The sequence below is a fragment of the Globicephala melas genome, chromosome 15 (genome assembly GCF_963455315.2).
Source record: "Globicephala melas chromosome 15, mGloMel1.2, whole genome shotgun sequence".
Taxonomy (NCBI): domain Eukaryota; kingdom Metazoa; phylum Chordata; class Mammalia; order Artiodactyla; family Delphinidae; genus Globicephala; species Globicephala melas.
In genome coordinates this window covers 54,855,096-54,879,830 of record NC_083328.1, presented here as the reverse complement: position 1 = coordinate 54,879,830, position 24,735 = coordinate 54,855,096, and the positions used below count along the sequence as shown (strand labels likewise).

Genomic DNA, 24,735 nt, shown 5'->3' with positions numbered 1-24,735 from the left:
GATTTTCTTCCTCTTTCTATTTGTCTGTACTAATTCAATTCAGTGCACAATGTTTTGAGAGCCATTTACTAGGCACTTAGCTAGATATTGGAGACTTGGCAGTGAGCAACACTGTGCTTACCCTCATGATTCTGAGCAAGGACAGATATTAAATAAACCATAATGAGGGAGAAATGCAGGATTGACAGATGGAAAACTGGTTGACAGAGAGAGACTTCTGAGAAGTTTCATCGAAGCCAGGAATGGCAGGATGTGTTGGCATCAGACAAGGAAGAACAGGGGACAGGTTGGGCTGGGGATGATGTCCCAGGCAGATGGAACAGCACAAGCAAAGCCTGGACTCAAGAGAAACAGTGTCCCCACCAAGGAGACTGCTGAGTCTTTGTCCCTCAAGGCAGGAACTTCTCAACTCCCAGGACTTTGAACCAATAAATTTTTTAATATGTAAACTCTTAAAACAGTATTAAATGTACTTTAGGAGATAAAGCTAAAACACAATTATTTACACAAAAATTTCCTTTCAGAAAAATATAAGGGAAATTTAAAAAATTCTTACTGTCCTCAAAGAGCCTTTGTCCCCTCTTCTGCATGCTCCAATAGGCATGTACAGAATCTCTGGGTGTAGTTTGATTAAAATATTCAAGTTTTGAAAGTAGTATTAAAATATAAGACATACCTATTGCTTGCATGATGCAAGTGATCCATCCTATAAGATGTTCTGGAACAAGTGATAGGAAGTTCAAATATATATAGGATTCTGTGTCCATATACTTCCCTCACCCCCACTACTAAAGAGGGAAAGTATGGGGGCTATTTATGATTTATATCCATGTTACAGTGGTCAGAGTTTCAGATGGAGAATAATCTGGAAACCAACTGATTCTAGGAAAGGCTGGAGATATTAACATACCACAGTCTTGAGAAGAGGTGATTTGGGTAGGAAAAAATTTTTATTATACCAGTCAGGGAAATTGGTTTCAACCAACAGAACCTACTACTGGCTATCTTAAGCCAAACTGATTGAAAGGGGATTTGGTTTTAAATAAGGATTAGGGTTGGAGATTGGGCAGAAATTAAGAGAAATGCAGCCCTGGTCAGGACATAGGAAATGTTTGGTATAAACACTGCTAATATCTCCACATTTCCTCTCTATGTTTATGGCACTTGTCCAATTCCTGTATCAAGAAAACCTCTGACAGGCTGACAAGTCACATGCTGGGACCCTTGTATGTGGGGGAGCCCAGGAGGAGAAAGAGGGAAGCTGGCACTGGGAAAGGCCCTATACCAAAACTGCACAATATTGGGAATACCCAAATTGGGTATACAGACAACTGTTGTCATTTCTTGCTTATTTTCTGTCTCTTGCCCCTGGAATATCACCTCTTCAACAACTGCCCACTGTTGTCCACTGCTGGCTCCCTAAGCCTTGAATAGTAGACAATCAACAAATACTAGTGGAATGTCTGAATGAATGAACATTTAGGACATGTGAACAGATTCCACATTGCTCCATGTATAGACAAGAATGAGTGTGTCATTGTTATAAAGATGTGGATTTTGGCTCAAAAAGGAAGAATTTTCTACCAACCAGAGTTGTCAAATAACATTAAAGTCCATCTCATGAATATAGGTCTCCAGGTTTGGAGGTGGCAATGGGATTTCATCATTGACATCCATTGCTCCTTCCTGCAGTAACAGCCACTGGAAACTTTTGTTTGGGGCTTGCTTCCCCCACTCTCAGGCCATGTGTTTTCTGGAAAGTTCACTCCACCTCCAAATCCAGAGGCTAATCTGATTGGTAAATTCCATCCCCTGGCCACAGTGATTAGTTCAAGGAAAGGGATGTGAGCCAAATCGGGTCAAGCAGGGCCAAATGGGATACTCCTCTGAGAGAGTTCTGAAGACTCTCTCTTCTGAAAGATTTGGTGTCATTATGATGAGGACCTGGAGTAGCCGGGGCTCCCATGTGAAATTTGAGAATGCAGCTGACATCAAAGAAGGCAGAACTGAGAGGAAGGGGCCAGAGTCTGAAGCCAGATCCATCTTGAATTCTTACAACATGACCCCAAATTTTTTCTTGGGTTAGGGTTTCTGTTAGTTCCAACAAAATGAGTCTCAAATGATACAAGTGCCAACTCTGATCAATTGCTAGTGACCACCTAGAGTGCCATTTTGAGGAGGCTCTTTCCCTGAAGTCTTCAGAAGGAACACAGCCCTGCCAACACCTTGATTTTAGACTTATAAAACTCATTTTGGACTTCCAACCTCCAGAACTGTAAAAGAATAAATGTGCATTGTTTTAAGCCAGTTAGCTTGTGGTAATTAGTTGTGGAAGCAATAGGAAACCACTACAGTGGGTCTGCTCAGTGAATTGACAAATTTTTTTCCTTGATTGTTTTAGATGGAAGTCAATGTCTCCTGCAATAAGACCACTCATCTTCACTCTGGGAAGTTCAGAGGCACATGTGCCAGTTTCTGCACATGATCCAGCATTCCCCCGGTTATGGCTAAAGGCAAATATTCTAGCACAACCTTTGGCATCCCACCAAAAGTTTCACCAGTAAAAGGTGAACCTTTACATTCTGTCTGCTTTTGGGGAAATGATCTCCAACTCTCTCATAGGCTCCAAGTCTGGGCTGGGAAGGGGTCCGCAAGCTTACTTGTAGGTTATTTTCCTCAGCTCCTTCTAGGAAGTGCAAGGGAGGACTGACTGAAAAGCAAATGCTCTCTGGCATTCCAGGAATAATTTGGGCATGAAAGGAAAAAAAAAAAAAACTAAACTAAAAAACATCATCCTTTCCTTTTATCAAATGCCAAAGCACAGCTAGAGAACTTTAGATGTGACATTTTCATCATCTAATTTACCCATTTGGAAAATGATGTTTAAGAAAGCCAGTTGGGTTTGTTCTAAGAGCACCAGACAGAAAGTCAAAGGACTTGGATTCAACCAAGAATTAGCTCATGACTTCTCCAGATCTGTGGTTTTTCGTCATCAAAAAGAAAAGCTGAACTCAAATTTCTTTTGTGGCTCTCAGATTTTATAATTTTAATTGTAGTTAATTGAAGTTTACTGCTGTTTGAGGAACAGTCATCATCAAAACACACAACACTTGGAAGTGTCCTCAGAAGGCCAATGTCTTCTTTTGACACATTTTTCATTGTGCCTGACTTCAGTGCTGTTTTGAATCTCACAGAATCACACAATATTGAAGGAATCATTGAGATCGTCCATCCTAACCACTCATATCACAATTAAGAAAACCATGGCTCAACTGTCAATGCACTTTAAGGTTCAAAATAAAATATTCTGAAAATGAATTCATACAATATTACCAAAACAGTGATGAGGTGGTGAATAAAAGCCAGAATATGATTTGAGAAGTGAGCGTTTGTTCTGAGAACTTATTAACATAACAGGAATATCAGGATCAAGCTTTACTTATTCATGTCATGGTTACTGATTTAAAAATTGATGCAAGTAAAAATTGTTACCAGAAAAAGAAAAGAAAAGAAAAGAAAACCAAGGGGGAAGGGGGGATGAATTGGGAGATTGGAATTGACATATATACACTACTGATATATGTATAAAAAGGGTAACTAATGAGAACCAACTGTATAGCACAGGGAACTCTACTAAATGCTCTGTGGTTACCTAAATGTGAAGGAAATCCAAAAAAAAGGGGATACGTGTATATGTATAGCTGATTCACTTTGCTGTACAGTAGGAACTAACACAACATTGTAAAGCAACTATACTCTAATAAAAATTTTAAAAATAAATAAATATGATAATGAAAAAAAAAAAGGAAAAAACCCATGGTTCAGAGAGGTTAAGTGACTCACCCAGGGTCTCAGGACTGAAAATAAGGTCTCTTGATTCACAAACCAGAGCTCCTCTTACTCCTTCATCAATTCCCTTATTTTCTCCTGTTCATAGCTCTATTGTTTCTCTTAAAAACAGCCAAGAGTCACGCCCTTCAAGTCCATGCCAGGGCAGTGAGGAGGAAGGAGGGAGAATGGTGCTGGGTGCTTTGTCCAGATGAAAAGATTTCCTGTGAGGCTTGGCTGTAAATAAATTAGGATAGAGCTTGGCCATCTTTGTAGCCCTGGTCACTGATGGTCACAAAATTGCCTCGTGAAGGGGACTGCTCTTGTTAATTTCAAAGCTTATTATTTCAGAGGGGGTGGTTACAAGTTGGGGAGAGGGTAAGTTCTGCTATAGAGAGGTTTTCCTACTCTGGCTCTTGTGTCCATGGAACACTCAGTTTCTCTTCTAAGAACCTGTGAAATAGAGAAAAACTCAGAGTTCTTCTATGCTTGTTCTAGCTCTGAAGTACCCAAAGTACACCTGATGAATCAAGGGAGGCCCAGAATGCTGTGTCCACCCCAGATCTACTGCTGAAAATCACATATAGCAGTAGGCATTGATTTACAACCACCATACTCAAGGGCCTGGAAGTTGCATTTCACCTTCCCTACCTTACACAGAAATCAACTTCAGGTGGATTGCTGATCTAACCGTGAAAGCTAAAGCAATACAGTTTTTAAAAGAAAACATAAGGAGAATGTCTTTAGGGGCTTCCCTGGTGGCGCAGTGGTTAAGAATCTGCTTGCCAATGCAGGGACACAGGTTTGAGCCCTGGTCTGGGAAGATTCCACATGCCGCAGAGCAACTAAGCCCGTGCACTACAACTACTGAGCCTGCACTCTAGAGCCTGTGAGCCACAACTACTGAGCCCGCGAGCCTAGAGCTTTTCTCTAGTTGTGGTGAGTGGGGCCTACTCTTCATTGTGGTGTGGTGGCTTCTCTTGTTGCAGAGCACGGGTTCTAGGTATGTGGGCTCAGTAGTTGTGGCTCACGGACTCTAGGGCACAGGCTCAGGAGTTGTGGCACATGGGCTTAGTTGCTCTGTGGCATGTGGGATCTTCCTGTACCAAGGATTGAACCCATGTTCCCTGTATTGGCAGGTAGATTCTTAACCACTGCATCACCAGGAAAGTCCCAGAACTTCTACAAATTTTTAAGAGAAGTTTGGACACCCACACCAAAAATTGGACAAATAATTGAACAGGCACTTCACAACAGAGGGTACTCAAGATGGCCAATGTCAAATGTGTTAGAGGTTTAACCTACATAGCTATGGACTAAAATCAAGGTAAATACATTATCCATGTAATGCCAGGCTTTTTACTTAATGTGAGTCAAGATTTTATCAGTTATAAAGCTAAACAAATACTTATTCATGTGCTTAGTTATTTCTTGTAAGGTATCTCAGTAAAAAGAGGTGAATTCTTTTTAGGGTGAGGAGAGATTTTAATCAAAGGACAAATTGGAAGAAGGAAGCAGAAAAAGGCAATGGTACCCTAGATAGATTAAGAAACAGATGGTTATTGGTTGCAAAGTGAGGTAACATTTTTACTTAATTATAATTTTTTTTCAATATACCAAAAATTGCCTTGTTTTTCAACCATTTAAAGTTATGATGAAAATATTTAGATGTCAACAATGTTTGGGTGAGGGAGAGACAGGGTTTTTCGAAATTCTTTAATAAGTTTACATTAAAAAAAAAAAGTTGGAGACCATTGGCCTAGAAGTGTTCTAGAATGCAGGGGTGGTAGTGGTGAGAGAAGACCCACCCAGCTTCCAGGCCCTCAGAATCCACGAAGGTTGCATGAGGGTCTGGCATGTGGTGAGTGCATCACAGGTGTTTTGACTGAAGGATAAGTTCACATTCTCACTCACCATGCATTTTTTTCCCTTGAAGTATAGTTGATTTACAATACTGTGTCACTTTCAAGTGTACAGCAAAGTGATTCAGTTATATATATATATATATATATATATATATATATTCAGATTATTTTCCATTATAGGTTATCACAAGATATTGAGCATAGATCCCTGTGCTATATGGTAAATCTTTGTTGATTATCTATTTTATGTATAGTTGTTTGTATTTGTTAATCCCATACTCCTAATTTATCCCTCCCTTCCCTCCCTTTCCCCTTTAGTAACCATAAGTTCTTTTTCTTCTATGTCTGTGAATCTATTTGTTTTGTATATAGATTCATCTGTATTATTTTTTAGATTCCACATATAAGTGATACCATATAATATTTGACTTTGTCTGACTTACTTCCCACTTAGTATGATATTCTCTAGGTCCATCCATGTTGCTGCAAATGGCAATGTTTCATTCCTTTTTATGGCTGAGTAATATTCTAGTGTGTGTGTGTGTGTGTGTGTGTGTGTGTGTGTGTGTGTGTGTATAATATCACATGTTCTTAAACCAGCTGTCTGTTGCTGGGCACTTGGGTTGTTTCCATATCTTGGCTATTGTAAACCGTGCTGCTATGAACATTGGGGTGCATGTAAATATCTTTTCAAATTAGTGTTTTCATTTTTTCTGGTTATATGCCCAAGAGCAGGATTACTGGATCATATGGTAGTTCTATTTTTAGATTTTTAAGGAACCTCCATGCTGTTTTCCATAGTGGATACACCAATTTACACTCCCAGCAACAGTGTACGAGGGTTCCCTTTTCTCCTCATCCTCTCCAGCATTTATTTTTTGTAGACTTTTAAATGATTGCCATTTTGTCACTCACCATGCATTTTATGGTAACTTCCAGCATTTATCAAATTGGTTGAGGACTCAACTGTTCTCATTTTCTGACTCATCACTCTCTAGTGGGCAATTAATTGTCCTTTTAAATCTACGTTCTTTTTTTTTTTAAATTAAAGAAGTCACATATGAAAAGGCCAAATGTTAAAAAAAACCTGGAAAACATAATACATTTAGCATTTATAATTGTTCTTTGGGAAAATTGCTTGGGATGAAAGTTACTTAAACTTTACTGTTTATTAGTACAATCCTAATCCTCCCTTAAAATGTAAATTTCCCACTATCATGCCAAGGTAAAGAATGGAGCTTTTGGATTAATTAAACAGTTTCTAAGTAATTATTACCATACATATGTTAGTTTTCAAAATGTATCAAAGTACACTGATATTGTCACATAATTACTTTTTTTTTAAAGCAAATCAGAAGAAACTTCAGGATTCTGTATGCCTTAGGACCTTTCTTATGAATGCTAATTATTGTTGTCTTATAGATGTGTGAAAATATTCATCCAGATAAATAGAATGGCAGAAAGTTTTGTTTTCTTGTGCTCAGAATGGAGACAAAAAAGGTTGGTGGAAGCAACAAACAATTACATGAGTATTAACATCAAAATTAAGGAGCATTTTATAAGGTTTTGAATTTTAATGAATAAATTGGGCTTCTCTCTGGTTTTCACAGTTTTAATGCTCTCAGATAGTTCTCTTGGTAATGTGTGGCTTTGCATATTATAAGAAATGAAGAAGGATGAATAAATATAATAGTTTAATTTTCTATTATCAAAGAATCAGGAAATTTTAGAATTGGAAGAAACCTTAAAAATTATTGATATATATAGGAAGACATAGTTATTCCTTTAAAATACAACATTCATAATCGACCCATTAGCAATCTGCAGATGGTTGCCTGGAATTTGATGATGCAGGCAATGTTCATTTTACTAGCAGTTGGGTTCCAAAATGTGCAGATTGGATATCTGGAATTTATTTTTTTTTAATATTTATTTATTTATTTATTTAATTTATTTGTCTGCGCCAGGTCTTAGTTGCAGCATGCGGGATCTAGTTCCCTGACCAGGGATCGAACTCGGGCCATCTGCATTGGGAGCGTGGAGTCTTAGCCACTGGACCACCAGGGAAGTCCCGGATATCTGGAATTTAGAGGGTAATTTGTAATGGAACCCACGTCATAAATGGAGGTTGGATTGCCAGGCCATAAGACATAAAACCCATAAGTGTATTGTGCCCTGAAGTTATGCTAGAGGCTTCACTCACCTTTTCACCTAATCACAGTTCTGACTTCTGCATTGCCTCTGCAGGGTGTTGAGGTCAGTGAGACCAGGGTTCTTACCTCACTATGTTTTCTCTGTTGTGAAATGGAGATAATCATAATCCTGAGGTCACGAGACTCCAGGATGTTAATGAATGATCCATTCTCCTGGTATTCATGCCCCCGTGTAGTCTCTTCCTATACAGAATAGGGCTGACCTGTGTAACCAATAGGATATTTTGGAAATGACAGAATGTGACTTTTGAGGCTAGGTCATAAGACATACGCAGCTTGCTTTCTCTTGCTCTAGGAGAAGCCAGGTGCCATGTTGTGAGGACACTCAAGCAGCCCCACACTCAGACAATCCATTGGCAAGGAAGTGATACCTCCTGCCAATATCCAGCACTACCTTGCCAGGAATGTGAGGATCCCCTAACGCTAGTCAAACCTTCAGATGATGGATGGCAGCCTCGTAAGAGACCCTGAGCCAGAATCACCAACAAAGTCATTCTCAGATTCCTGACTCACAGAAACTGTGTGAGATAATAAATGTCATTTTTTGTTTGTTTGTTTTTTATAAAATTATTTATTTATTTTTGGTTGTATTGGGTCTTCTTTGCTGCACGCAGACTTTCTCTAGTTGTGGTGGGTGCGGGTTACTCTTCATAGCGGTATGCAGGCTTCTCACTGTAGTGGCTTCTCTTATTGTGGAGCACGGGCTCTAGGCACGCGGGCTTCAGTAGCTGTGGCACGCGGGCTTTGGTAGTTGTGACATGCAGGTCCTAGAGTGCAGGTTCAGTAGCTGTGGCGCATGGGGTTAGTTGTTCCACATCTTGTGGAATCTTCCCAGACCAGGGCTTGAACCCATGTCCCCCTGCATTGGCAGGCGGATTCTTAACCACTGCGTGAAGTCCAATTCTTTGTTTTAAGCTGCTAAATATTGGAGTAATTTGTTTTCAGCAATAGATAGCTACTATATCGTCTCATGGATTAGATAATGCAAGGAACGTAGAAGACTTAGACTAGTGTCTAGGTAGAGAAAACACATAGTAAATAGTGGCTCTTAATATTATTATCCCATTGTTATGCCTTAAATGCCTGGTGTACTGATAGACTTTGTTACTAGGAATAAAACAATCATCCCATTGGTCATCAGTCATGAGCTCACAGGGAGTACTGAGGATGGCAGGATGCATTTCTTTCTTCTTCCCATTGGGTTTCCCTTTGACCCCACAGATTTGTGAGCCTCAACTGGTGTCCATAGTCCCTTCTGCCTCCAATCTTCTTCCTCTTCTCTTTCTTACCACTCTGCCCTCCTCCCAGGGTCCTGGCTCCATCAGATGGCACCCAGGTGTCCAGCTTAAGAGATCCTTGATCCTTCACAGAAGACTGTATAACTTTGGTGTTTTATTATGAGAAAGGTCTGTTCCCATTAGGGACTGGGGTCAATCTGAAGGAAGGGGGTTAGCAACCCCAGACAGTCACAGTATTATAATATTAATATTATAATAATATTCACCTTCCATGGCTACTCAATGTAGCATTTCCACCATGCCCAATGAAAAATCCTCCTATTTTTGTAACTCCTTTTTTGGTAGGGGGTGAGAGGAGAGTTGGTTTCCTGATACCATCTGCAATTTTTTTTCTAGACAGGCCTCATTTACCCTGTACTGGACAGTTTCTGAGCTCACTGATTCCAGGTGTTTTCCAGGGCAGGGTGAAGTGATGACTCTCAGTGCACACTGGGACACTCCAGTCTACTGGGAGAAATGGAAATCAGACATAAAATTATCATTCAGAATTTGTGTTCCTGTAGACATATTAAATTAGAGCCAATTTAACAATTATAGTTCCTAAAACTGTAAAAATATTAGATTTTTAATCTTGGGTAATATGATATTATAAAGAAATTGGTTTTCTTCTGTTATTGTTCAGCTCAGTCATCTTCATATATGCTTAATCCTTACTAGTCACTTGTGTTATTTCATTTTCCTCTTTTTTTAAAAATTTCCCTTTTAATATCAATGTTTTTGTTACTGGTTTCTAAAAACTCATTTATGACTAAGGAGGTTTACCATTTGTAATTCATTGCAAATGAAATATCATGTTTATTGTCATCAATTTACTATGGTGTTTTGTATTTTGATTGTATATTAAAATATAATCATGTTGTGTTTAAAACAAACAATTGTAGTAAATTCTTCTATTGTTGTGAGGCTAAATGGAAGAATTCAATAGAATAGAAGAAATTCTTGAGAGTGTTTATTAATTCAAACAAACATTAGGCTGAGAATTTCAAATGAGAAGAAAACTCAAGATGGAATAATAAATATATGATTAGGAACTTATTTTCCGAGGGTTGCAAGATAACTGAAATAATAATGAACATTTACCTGTATACCAGTGTTTTACCTATATTAGTCCTCACTTATAATCCTGTGAGGGACATTCTTTGATCCCCAGTTTATGGATGAGGGAAGAATTGGGCACAGAGTAGTTAAAAAACTTGCCAGAGGACACAAAACTGGTAAGATGCAAAACCAAACCCCTGGTATCTTTTCCAAAACCTCATGAAGCTTCCCTTACTTTACAAATTTTATTCTATAAAATCATATTATAAATAAAAGAATAGGTTATTAATAGATTTTCAAAAAACAAGAACCTGCTTATATTTTTATTGTGGTAAAACCACATAACATGAGATTTACCCTCTTAACAAATATAAGTGCCTGGCTCTTGATGTTATATATTTGGTCTTCCCATAGTTCTCTAGAGTAGCACTGTCCAATGGAAATATTGTATATGATTTTAAATTTTCTATTAACTACTGTAAAACATTCAAGAGAAACCTCAGTTAAATAGAGTTAGGAGACCAGAAGGGGAAGCTCTCAAGTCCTGTGAAGTAGCTGAGCTCAACAGGAAGAAGAAAGACTCCTCTTTTTCTGAAAAGGACTCGGCCAATGAAAAACCATGGATGTTTTGTTCATGTAACTCTCTGCCACTTCCTTTTCCTCTCTATTAAAACTCTCTCCTTCCCTTGCAGAGTAGGAAGTTGCACATGGCTTGCCATAGTTGCAGACCTTGAATTGCAATAGCCTACTCATTCCAAATAAATCCATTTTTGCTACAGAAATACCAGGCATCTATTTGTTTCAGGTCAACCACACTTAAAAACATAAAATAAAAACAAGTCAAATTAATTTCAATAAAATATTTTATTTACTCTAATATACCCAAAATATCATTTCAACATGTAGTCAGTATAAAATTTATTACTCAAAGACCTGTATGCAGAAAACTATAAGATACTGATGAAAGAAATCAAAGACAACACAAACGGAGAGATATACCATGTTCTTGGATTGGAAGAATCAACATTGTGAAAATGACTATACTACCCAAAGCAATCTATGGATTCAATGCAATCCCTATCAAATTACCAATGGCATTTTTCACAGAACTAGAACAAAAAATTTTACAATTTGTATGGAAACACAAGGACCCTGAAGAGCCACAGCAATCTTGAGAAAGAAAAATGGAGCTGGAGGAATCAGGATCCCTGACTTCAGACTATACTACAAAGCTACTGCAATCAAGACAGTGTGGTACTGACACAAAACAGAAATGTAGATCAATGAAACAGGATAGAAAGCCCAGAGATAAACCCACACACCTATGGTCACCTTATCTTTGACAAAGGAGGCAAGAATATACAATGGAGAAAAGCCAGCTTCTTCAATAAATGGTGCTGGGAAAACTGTACAGCTACATGTAAAAGAATGAAATTAGAACACTCCCTAACACCATACACAAAAATAAACTCAAAATGGATTAAAGACTTAAATGTAATGCCAGACACTATAAAAATCTTAGAAGAAAACATAGGCAGAACACTCTTTGACATAAATCGCAGCAAGATCTTTTTGACCCAATTCCTAGAGTAATGGAAATAAAAACAAAAATAAATAAATAAGACCTAATGAAACTTAAAAGCTTTTGCACATCAAAGGAAACCATAAACAAGATGAAAGGACAACCTTTAGAATGGGAGAAAATATTGGCAAATGAAGCAACTGACAAAGGATTAATCTCCAAAATATACAAACAGCTCATGAAGCTCTATGTCAAAAAAACAAACAACCCAATCAAATAATGGGCAGAAGACCTAAATAGACATTTCTCCAAAGAAGACATACAGGTGACCAACAAACACATGAAAAGCTGCTCAACATCACTAAGAAATGCAAATCAAAACCACAATGAGGTATCACCTCACACTGGTCAAGATGGCCATCATCACAAAGTCTACAAACAATAAATGCTGGAGAGGGTGTGGAGAAAAGGGAACTCTCTTGCACTGTTGGTGATAATGTAAATTGATACAGCCATTATGGAGAACAGTATGGACGTTCCTTAAAAAACTAAAAATAGAACTACCATACAACCCAGCAATCCCACTACTGGGCATATACCCTAAGAAAACCATAATTCAAATAGAGTCATGTACAAAAATGTTCATTACAACTCTATTTACAATAGCCAGGACATGGAAGCAACCTAAGTGTCCATCATCGGATGAATGGATAATGAAGATGTGGCACACATATACAATGGAATATTACTCAGCCATAAAAAAGAATGAAATTGGGTCACTTGTAGTTATGTGAATGAACTAGAGTCTGTCATACAGAGTGAAGCAAGTCAGAAAGAGAAAAATAAATATCGCATATTGATGCATATATATGGAATCTCGAAAGATGGTACTGATGAACCAATTTGAAGGGCAGGAAAAGAGATGCAGACATAGAGAATGGATTGTGGACACAAAGCGGGAGGGGAAGGTGGGACAAATTGAGAGAGTAGCATTGACATGTATACACTACCACGTGTAAAATAGATAGCTAGTGGGAAGCTGCTGTATAGCACAATTAGCTCAGCTTGGTGCTCTGTGATGACCTAGAAGAGTGGTAAGAGGGGGTGGGAGGGAAGCTCAAGAGGGAGGGGATATATGTATGCACGTAGCTGATTCACTTTGTTGTACAACAGAAACTAACATAACATTGTAAAGCAAATATACTCCAATTAAAAAAAAAGTAAAAATAAAAATAAAATTTATTACTGAAATTCACACAGAACATTCTCCAGGATAGATCACACCTTGGTTCACAAATCAAGTCTTGGTGAATTTGAGAAAATAGAAATCTTATCAAGCATCTTTTCTGACCACAGTGCTTTGAGATTAGAAATCAATTACATGAAACAAGCTGTAAAAAACACAAACACATGGAGCCTAAACAATATGTTACTAAATAACCAATGGATCACTGAAGATAACAAAGAGGAAATCAATACCTAGAGACAAATGAAAACGAAAACAACAATCCAAAAACCTATGGGGCCTAGCAAAAGCAGTTCTAGGATGGAAGTTTACAGCAATACAATCTTACCTCAAGAAACAAGAAACATCTCAATAAACAACCTAACTTTACACCTAAAGCAACTAGAGAAAGGAGAACAAACAAAACCCAAAGTTAGTAGAAGGAAAGAAATTATAAAAATCAGAGCAGAAATAAAATGGAGACAAAGAAAATGATAGCAAAGATCAATGAAACCAAAAGCTGGTTCTTTGGGAAGATAAAATTAATAAACCTTTAGCCAGACTCATCAAGAAAAAAAGGGAGAGGATTCAAATCAATAAAATTAGAAACAAAAAAGGAGAAGTTACAGAGGACACCACAGAAATACCAAGGAGCAAAAGAGACTACTACAAGAAATTATACTGAAATAAAATGGACAACCTCAAAGAAATGGACAAATTCTTAGAAAGGTACAATCTTCCAAGACTGAACCAGGAAGAAATAGAAAATATGAACAGACCAATCACAAGTAATGAAATTGAAACTCTTATTTAAAAACATCCAGCAAACAAAAGTCCAGGACCAGATGGCTTCACAGGGAAATTCTATCAAATATTTAGAGAAGAGTTAACATGTACCCTTCTGAAACTCTTCCAAAAAATTGCAGAGGAAGAAACACTCCCAAGCTCACTTCATGAGGCCGCCATCACCCTGACACCAAAACCAGAAAAAGATATCACCAAAAAAAGAAAATTAGAGGCCAATATCACTGATGAATATAGACACAAAAATCCTCAACTAAATACTAGCAAACAGAATCCAACATCACATTAAGAGGATCATACATCATGATCAAGTGGGATTTATCCCAGGGATGCAAGGATTTTTCAACATCCTCAAATGAATCAGTGTGAAACACCACATCAACAAATTGAAGAATAAAAACCATATGAACATCTCAATAGATGCAGAAAAATTTTTTGACAAAATTCATCACCCATTTATGATTTTAAAAAAAACTCTCCAGAAAGTGGGCATAGAGGGAATCTACCTCAACATAATAAAGACCATATATGACAAACCAATAGCAAACATCATTCCCAATGGTGAAAAACTGAAAACATTTCCTCTAAGAACAGGAAGAAAACAAGGATGTCCACTCTTGCCACTATTATTCAACAAAGTTTTGGAAGTCCCAGTCATGGCAATCAGAGAAGAAAAAGAAATGAAAGGAATCCAAATTGGAAAACAAGTAAAACTGTCGCTGTTTGCAGATGACATGATACTGTACATAGTAAATCCTAAATATGCTACTGGAAAACTACTAGAGCTCATCAATGAATTTGGTAAAGTTGCAGTATACAAAATTAATACACAGAAATCTCTTGCTTTCCTATACACTAGCAATGAAAGATCAGAAAGAGAAATTAAAGAAACAATCCCATTCACCATTGCAAAAAAAGAATAAAATACCTAGAAATAAGGAGGCAAAAGACCTGTACTCAGAAAAATATAAGATACTGATGTAAGAAATTAGATGATACAAACAGATGGAAAGATATACCATGTTCTTGGACGGGAAGAATCATCATTGTGAAAATGACTATACTACCCAAAGAAATCTACAGATACAATGCAAATTACCAATGGCATTTCCCACAGAATTAGCACAAAAAAATTTACAATTAGTATGGAAACACAAAAGACCATGAATAGCCAAAGCAATTTTCAGAAAGAAAAATGGAGCTGGAGGAATCAGGCTCCCTGACTTCAGACTATACTACAAAGCTACAGTCATCAAAACAGTATGGTACTGGCACAGAAACAGAAATATAGATCAATGTAACAGGATAGAAAGTCCAGAGATAAAACCACACAACTATGGTCACCTAATCTATGACAAAGGAGGCAAGAATATGCAATGGAGAAAAGAGTCTCTTCAGTAAATGGTGCTGAGAAAACTGGACAGCTACATATAAAAGAATGAAATTAGAACACTCCCTAATGCCATACACAAAAATAAACTCAAAATGAATTAAAGATCTAAATGTGAGACTAAATACTATAAAACTCTTAGAGGAAAACATAGGCAGAACATTCTTTGACATAACTCGCAGCAATAACTTTTTTGAGCCATCTCCTAGAGTTATGAAAATAAAAACAAAAATAAACAGATGGAACCTAATTAAACTTAAAAGCTTTTGCACAGCAAAGGAAACCATAAACAAGCCAAAAGACAACCCTCAGAATGGGAGAAAATTTTTGCAAACAAAGCGACCTGCAAGAGATTAATCTCCAAAATATACAAATAGCTCATGCAGAGCAATATCAAAAAAAGAACAAACAACCCACTCAGAAAATGGGTGGAAGATCTAAATAGACATTTCTCCAAAGAAGACATACAGGTGGCTAAAAGTATGTGAAAAGATGCTCAATATCACTAATTATTAGAGAAATGAAAATCAAATCTACAATGAGGTATCACCTCACACTGGTCAGAATGGCCATCAACAAAAAGTCTACAAACAATAAATACTGGAGAGGCTGTGGAGAAAAGGGAACCCTCCTACACTGTTGCTGGGAATGTAGACTGGTGCAGCCACTATGGAACAGTATGGAGGTTCCTTAAGAAACTAAAAATAGAGATACCATATGATCCAGCAATCCCACTCTTAGGCATATGTCTGGAGAAAAGCATAATTCAAAAAGATACATGCACCCCAAAGTTCATTGCAGCATTATTTACAATAACCAGGACATGGAAGCAACCTAAGTTTCCATCAACAGAGGAATGGATAAAGAAGATGTGGTACATATATACAGTGGAATATTACTCTGTCATAAAAAAGAACAAAATAATGCCATTTGCAGCAACATGGATGGACTGGAGACTGTTTGTTTTTTTTAATTTTATTTATTTCTTTGGTTGCGTTGGGTCTTTTTTGCTGCATGCGGGCTTTCTCTAGTTGCATCGAGCAGGGGCTACTCTTTGTGGTGGTGTGCAGGCTTCTCATTGCAGTGGTTTCCCTTGTTGCAGAGCTTGGGCTTTAGGCACGTGGGCTTCATTAGTTGTGGCACGTGGGCTCAGTAGTTGTGGCTCGTGGGCTCTGGAGTGCAGGGTCAGTAGTTGTGGTGCATGGGCTTAGTTGCTCCATGGCATGTGGGATCATCCTGGACCAGGGATTGAACCTGTGTCCCCTGCATTGGCAGGTGGATTCTTAACCATTGTGCCACCAGGGAAGTCCCCTGGAGACTGTTATACTGAGTGAAGTAAGCCAGACAGAGAAAGACAAATACCATATGATATTGCTTATATGTGGAATCTAAAAAAAAGGCTACAAAAGAACTTATCTACAAAACAGAAATAGAGTTACAGATGTAGAAAACAGACTTATGGTTACCAAGGGGTAAGGGGGTTAGGGATAATTTGGAAGAATGAGCTTCCAATCTCTCTCTATATATATACTATATATAAAATATCTTTATATATTCTGTATATAGTAGTATATATAAAATAGATAACTAATAAGGACCTAGTGAATAGCACAGGAGACTCTACTCAGTACTCTGCAATAGCCTATATGGGAAAAGAATCTAAAAAAGAGTGGATATATGTATATGCATAACTGATTCACTTTGCTGTACACCTGAAACTAACACATTGTAAATCAACTATACTCCAATAACAATCTAAAAAAAATATTACTGAGGTATTTTACATTGTTTGTTTCTATTCATGTCTCTGAGATCCAGTGTGTATTTTACATTTATTGCATGTTTAAATTTGGAAGCTCAACTTTAATTGGCAATGCTTCGTCTGTCTTTAGAGTTCATAAAACTTACAGTTGAAAAAGTTGTTCCAAAGTTACTTAAAGGTTTCTAAGAACTGAATATAGTATCAGTGTTTAAATTTAAATGAATTTAAATTAAATTAAATTAAATTAAAATTTCAGTACCTCAGTTGCACTAGCCACATTTCAAGTGCCTAAAAGACACAAGTGGCTAATGGCTACCATATTGGACAGGATAGACATAGAACAAGGGCCTGCACCTTTTTCTGTCGAACTGGAGGTACATATTTTAGGTTCTGTGGGCTATACGGTCTCTGATAAAGCAGCCACAGACAATATGTCAATGAATAGGTGTGGCTGTATTCCAATAAAACTTTATTGAGACAAATATGTGCAGGCCCAGATTTGGCCCTCTGGCTATAGTTTAGCAACTCCTTCTGTAGAGAAACTTTAGTTTTCTCATCTGTAAAATGGATTTTCTGATTAAACATATTAAATTTATTTATTTTTACAAAATTGTTATCGGAGTATAGTTGATTTACAATGTTGTGTTAGTTTCAGGTGTATAGCAAAGTGATTTGGTTATACATACACATATATTCATTCTTTTTTAGATTCTTTTCTCATATAGTTTATCACAGAATATTGAGTAGAGTTCCCTGTGCTATACAGTAGGTCCTTGTTGGCTATCTATCTTATATATAGTAGTGTATGTATGTTCATCCCAAGCTCCTGATTTATCCATCCCTCTGACATTTCCCCTTTAGTAACCATAAGTTTGTTTTCAATATCTGTAAGTCTGTTTCTGTTTTGTAAATAGGTTCATTTGTATCATTTTTAAAACTTATATTCCACATATGAGTAATATCATATGATATTTGTCTTCATCTGACTTACTTCACTTAGTATGATAATCTCTAGGTCCATCCATTTCTCTACAAATGATCCAATTTTGTTCCTTTTTATGACTGAGTAATATTCCATTGTATATATATACCACATCTTCTTTATCCATTGATCTGTCGATGGACATTTAGGTTGCTTCCATGTCCTTGTTATTGTAAATAATGCTGCAGTGAACATTGGGGTGCATGTATCTTTTTGAATTATGCTTTTCTCCAGATATATGCCCAGGAGTGGGACTGCTGGATCATATGTTATCTCTATTTTTAGTTTGTTAAGGAACCTCCATACTGTTTTCCATAGTGGCTGCACCAGTTTACATTCCCGGCAACAGTGTAGGAGGGTTCCCTTTTCTCCACAGCCTCTCCAGTATTTATTGTTTGTAGACTTTTTGATGATGGCCATTCTGACCGGTGTGAGGTGATACCTCATTGTAGATTTGATTTTCATTTCTCTAATAATTAGTGATATTGAGCATCTTTTCATGTGCTTTTAGCCATCTGTATGTCTTCTTCCTTTTTTTTTTTTTTTTTTTTTGCGGTACATGGGCCTCTCACTGTTGTGGCCTCTCCCGTTGCGGAGCAACAGGCTCCGGACGCGCAGGCTCGGTGGCCATGGCTCACAGGCCTAGCCGCTCCGCGGCATATGGGATCTTCCCGGACTGGGGCACGAACCTGTGTGCCCTGCATCGGCAGGCAGACTCTCAACCACTGCGCCACCAGGGAAGCTCTGTATGTCTTCTTTGGAGAAATGTCTACTTAAGTCTTCTGCCCATTTTGTGATTGTGTTGTTTGTTTTATTGACATAGAGCTGCATGAGCTGTTTGTATATTTTGGGGATTAATCCCTTGTCTGTCACTTCATTTGCAAATATTTTCTCCCATTTTGTGGGCTGTCTTTTCATTTTGTTTATGGTTTCCTTTGCTGTGCAAAGCTTGTAAGTTTGATTAGATGCCATTTATTTATTTTTGTTTTTATCTTCATTACTCTAGGAGGTGGATCAAAAAGATATTGCTGCGAATCATGTCAAAGAGTGTTCTGCCTATGTTTTCCTCTAAGAGTTTTATAGTGTCCAGGCTTACATTTAGGTCTTTGATCCATTTTGTAAACTCTATTAAATTTAAACGAGTGACTGCATATAAGGAATGTAACAGAGTGCTTGGGTCTATACATGGTCTAAAAATTTTCTACTTAGATATTGAAAAGCAGTTTGCCCATTTATGGGCAGTTACCAGCTTATGTAGTTGGTTTGAACATGGAAGTCTCCTGTAGCTGTTGGGAACTTGCCTTTTTCCTCTGTAATTCTCCACCTGTAGACCCTATGGCAAAGTTTGTCTTTTACTATCAGGGTCACCTCTGTTCCTTATGTTTCTAAATTATTTTAAGTATTGTATTAGTGTCCTATTGTGGCAGTAGCAACTTACCACAAACATAATGGCTTAAAACAACACAAATTTATTTACTTATAGTTCTGGAGGTCAGAAGTCTGAAATAGGTTTCGCTGGGCTAAAATCAAGTTGTTGACAGGATCATACTTCTTCTGGAGGCTCTAGGGGAGAAGACTTTCCTTACCCTCAGCTTCTGGGCACCTCCTTCATCTTCAAAGCTAGTAGCATAGCATCTGCAAATTTCTCTTTATCTGGCCTCTGCTTCCTTCCTTACATCTTCTCCCTCTTATAAGGACCTGTGTGATTGTCTTGGGCTCATCTGGATAATCTAGATAATCTCATTGCAAAATCATTAATTTAATCACAGCTGCAAAGTCCATTTTGCCATATAAGGTAACATATTTACAAGTTCTCTGAATTAGGATGCGGACATGTTTGGAGAGCCTATCTCAGGTAGGATCATAGTTTCACAATTTTTTTTTTAATATAAAGACTTTTTAAAGAGCAGCTTTAAGTTTACAGCAAAATTGAGAGGAAGGTACAGAGATTTCCCATATACTTCCCTGCCCTCATGCATGCATAGCTTCCTTCATGATCAACATCACTCACCAGAATGGTATCAGCTTTACTATGGATGAACCTATATTGACACAGCACAATCACCCAAAGTCCATAGTTTATCTTAGGGTTCACTCTTGGTGTTGTACATTCTATGTGTTTGGACAAATGTATATTGACACATATCCATCATTATAATATCATATAGAGTAGTTTCACTGCCCTAAAAATCCTCTGCCTATTCCTCTCTCCCTGCTACCTACTCGCGTGGCAACCACTGATCTTAAATGTCTCTATAGTTTTGCCTTGTCCAGAATGTTGTATACTTGGAATCATATAGGATGTAGCTTTTTCAGATTGGCTTCTTTCACTGTAATATGCATTTAAAGTCATAATTTTGTTTTTCTAAATACTCCTTGACTCTTAGAGTCACATACTGAAATATTTCCAGATGGAATGATGAATCTAAGTTTTGCTTCAAAATGATCCATCCCAGTGTGGGGGAAATAGTTGGGTGGATATGACACTAGACTGCCAATAGGTTAGTAATTTTTGAAGCTAGGTGATGGGTACTCGTGGATCATTGTACATGTCTCATTAATTTTGTGTGCCTGTTTGAAAACTTCCACAACAAAAAGTTAAAAAAATTTCCATGTGGTTGTGAGTTTTTCAATATCTCCTGATAATTATTTTAATTTTTTCTCTATATATTTTAAAGTTAGATTCTTAGGTCTATACAAGTTTTAATATTGGATATTCTTGGAAGACTGTTCCTTTTATTATTAAAAATAGCTTTTTACATTATCCATTTTTATTTTTACTTTATCCTTATTTGTCTGGTTTTAATATTGTTACATCAGCTTCTTTGGGTTAGTTTTTTCCTAATATTTTATTTTCCATCCTTTTAAAAAATTCTTTTATTTTCAGTTTCACAGTTTAGCATTTATTAACATGGCCAGAGCTAAAAGATTAAGCAGGGGCAGGTGTCCCTACTCTTGGCACCCCTTCCTTATACAATGTATCACTGCATTATATGCATTTAACAGTTTACCTGCCCATCTCCAGACTGACTGGGGGTATGTAAAGGACAGCAGCCGGATCTCACTCACATATTCATGCTTGGTTATCATGTCTGCCCCCCCACAGCCCCAAAAGGGCTTCTAGCTTAGCAGTAGGTAGTTAACGTATATTAGTGGATTGAATGTACAGGATGGATGGCAATCAAGTAGTTAGAATATAAACGGCTGGGACTGAATCACCAGATTTAACAAACAGAAGAATTTGATTTATGGGAGTTAGAGATTAAAAAAGAAATCTATAGATAACAAAAAACATGATATCAGTTTTAACATAAAACTTAGGAAACACTTATAAAAGAAAAGAGGACTAAAATGAGTCCACCCTGAGCTGACACTGTTAATATTATTGTGTGTATGCCTTTAAAGTTTTATTTCTTCTGCATATGTGTATAGATATGTAGGTTTTTTGTTTTTTTAAAGTAGATTATTTTATTTATTTATCTATTTTTGAATATTTGAATTTTCTTTTATTTAGTTTTTTATACAGCATGTTCTTATTAGTTATCCATTTTATACATATTAGTGTATATATGTCAATCCCAATCTCCCAATTCATCACACCACCACCCGCCTGCTGCTTTCCCCCCTTGGTGTCCACATGTTTGTTCTCTACAGCTGTGTCTCAGTTTCTGCCCTGCAAACTGGTTCATCTGTACCATTTTTCTAGGTTCCACATATATGCATTAATATACGAGATTTGTTTTTCTCTTTCTGACTTGCTTCACTCTGTATGACAGTCTCTAGATTCATCCATGTCTCTACAAATGACCCAATTTCGTTCCTTTTTATGGCTGAGTAATATTCCATTGTATATATGTACCACATCTGCTTTACCAATTTGTCTGTCGATGGGCATTTATGTTGCTTCCATGACGTGGCTATTGTAAATAGTGCTGCAGTGAACATTGGGGTGCATGTGTCTTTTTGAATTATGGTGTTCTCTGGGTATATGACCAGTAGCGGGATTGCTGCGTCATATGGTAATTCTATTTTTAGTTTTTTAAGGAACCTCCATACTGTTCTCCAGAGTGGCTGTATCAATTTACATTCAAACCAACAGTGCAAGAGGATTCCCTTTTCTCCACACACTCTCCAGCCTCTGTTGTTTGCAGATTTTCTGTTGATGCCCATTCTAACTGGTGTGAGGTGAACTCATTGTTGTTTTGATTTGCATTTCTCTAATAATTACTGATGTTGAGCAGCTTTTCATGTGCTTATTGGCCATTTGCAAGTCTTCTTTGGCAAAATGTCTGTTTAGGTCTTCTGCCCATTTTTGGATTGGGTTGTTTGTTTTTTTAATATTGAGCTGCAGGAGCTGTTTATATATTTTGGAGAGTAATCATTTGTTGATTTGTTTGCAAATATTTTCTCCCATTCTGAGGGTTGTCTTTTCTTCTTGTTTATGGTTTCCCTTGCTGTGCAAAAGCTTTTAAGTTTCATTAGGTCCCATTTGTTTATTTTTGCTTTTATTTCTATTACTCTAGGGGGTGGATCAAAAAAGATCTTGCTGTGATTTATGTCAAAGAGTGTTCTCCCTATGTTTTCCTCTAAGAGTATTATAGTGTCTGGTCTTACATTTAAGTCTCTAATCCATCTTGAGTTTATTTTTGTGTATGGTGTTAAGGAGTGTTCTAATTTCATTCTTTTACATGTAGTTGTCCAGTTTTCCCTGCAACACTTATTGAAGAGTCTGTCCTTTCTCCATTTTATATCCTTGCTTCCTTTGTCAGAGATTAGTTGACCACAGGTGGGTGGGTTTATCTCTGGGCTTTCTATCGTGTTCCATTGATCTATATTTCTGTTTTTGTGTGAGTACCATTTTGTCTTGATTACTGTAGCTTCATAGTATAGTCTGAAGTCAGGCAGTCTGTTTCCTCCAGCTCTGTTTTTTTCCCTCAAGACTGCTTTGGCTATTCGGGGTCTTTTGTGTTTCCATACAAATTTTAAGATTTTTTGCTCTAGTTCTGTAAAAAGTACCATTGGTAACTTGATAGAGATTACATTGAAACTGTAGATTGTTTTGGGTAGTATAGTCATTTTCACAATATTGATTCTTCCAATCCAAGAACATGGTATATCTCTCCATCTGTTGGTATCTTTAATTTCATTCATCAGTGTCTTATAGTTTTCTGCATACAGGGCTTTTGCCTCCCTAGGTAAGTTTATTCCTAGGTATTTTATTCTTTTGGTTGCAGGGGTAAATGGGAGTGTTTCCTTAATTTCTCTTCTAGATTTTTCATCATTAGTGCACAGGAATGCAAGAGATTTCTGTGTATTAATTTTGTATCCTGCAACATTACCAATATCTTTGATTAGCTCTAGTAGTTTTATGGTGACATCATTAGGATTCTTTATGAATACTATCATGTCATCTGCAAACAGTGACAGTTTTACTTCTTCTTTTCTAATCTGTGTTCCTTTTATTTCTTTTTCTTCTCTGATTTCCATAGCTAGGAATTCCAAAACTATGTTAAATAATAGTGGTGTGAGTGAACATCCTTGTCTTGTTCCTGATCTTAGAGGAAATGCTTTCAGTTTTTCACCATTGAGAATAATGTTTGCTGTGGGTTTGTCATCTATGGCCTTTATTATTTTGAGGAAGATTCCCTCTATGCCCACTTACTGGAGAGTTTTTATCATAAATCGGTGTTGATATTTGTCAAAAGCTTTTTCTGCATCTATTGAGATGACCATATGGTTTTTATTTTTCAATTTGTTGTTGTGGTGTATCACATTGATTGAATTGTGTGTATTGAAGAATCCTTGCATCCCTGGGATAAATCCCACTTGATCATGGTGTATGATCCTTTTAATGTGTTGTTGGATTCTGTTTACTAGTATTTTGTTGAGGATTTTTGCATTTATATTCATCAGTGATATTGGTCTGTAATTTTATTTTTTTGTAGTATCTTTTTCTGGTTTTGGTATCAGGGTGAAGGTGGCCTCGTAGAATGAGTTTGGGAGTGTTCCTTCCTCTGCAATTCTTTGGAAGAACTTGAGAAGGATGGGTGTTAGCTCTTCTCTAAATTTTTGATAGAAATCACCTGGGAAGCCATCTCATCCTGGACTTTTGTTGGAAGATTTTTTTTTTGGGGGGGTACGCAGGCCTCTCACTGTTGTGGCCTCTCCTATTGCAGAGCACAGGCTCCAGATGCACAGGCTCAGTGGCCATGGCTCACAGGCCTAGCCGCTCTGTGGCATGTGGGATCTTCCCAGACTGGGGCACGAACCCGTGTCCCCTGCATCGGCAGGCAGACTCTCAACCACTGCGCCACCAGGGAAGCCCTGTTGGAAAATTTTTAAACACAGTTTCAATTTCACTACTTGTGATTGGTCTGCTCATATTTTCTATTTCTTCCTGGTTCAGTCTTGGAAGGTTATACCTTTCTAAGAATTTGTCCATTTCTTCCAGGTTGTCCATTTTATTGGCATAGAGTTGCTTGTAGTAATCTCTTAGGATGCTTTGTATTTCTGTGGTGTCTGTTGTAACCTCTCCTTTTTCATTTTTAATTTTATTGATTTGAGTCCTCTCCCTCCTTTTCTTGATGAGTTTGGATAATGGTTAATCAATTTTGTTTCTCTTCTGAAAGAACAAGCTTTTAGTTTTATTGATCTTTACTATTGTTTTCTTTGTTTCTATTTCATTTATTTCTGCTCTGATCTTTATGATTTCTTTCCTTCTACTAACTTTGGGGTTCGTTTGTTCTTTCTCTAGTTCCTTTAGGTGTAAGGTTAGATTGTTTATTTGAGATTTTTCTTGATTCTTGAG

General features: G+C 37.2%; 1 protein-coding gene and 1 pseudogene across 2 annotated transcripts in view; one reads left to right on the top strand and one right to left on the bottom strand.

Annotated features, from left to right (window-relative positions):
- LOC115861550 (PDZ and LIM domain protein 1 pseudogene) overlaps window positions 1–24,735 on the top strand; it is a 197,063-nt pseudogene that overhangs the window by 35,667 nt on the left and 136,661 nt on the right.
- PROKR2 (prokineticin receptor 2) overlaps window positions 1–24,735 on the bottom strand; it is a 190,450-nt gene that overhangs the window by 48,234 nt on the left and 117,481 nt on the right. Inside the window, exon 1 of one of the 2 annotated variants that reach the window (XM_060285292.1) lies at window positions 7,973–8,018. The exons of the other annotated variant lie outside the window; for it this stretch is intronic. The gene's annotated coding sequence lies outside the window, so the exon portion shown is untranslated. Of the gene's footprint in view, window positions 1–7,972; window positions 8,019–24,735 lie in introns of those variants that run through there. 2 annotated transcript variants of the gene reach the window in all.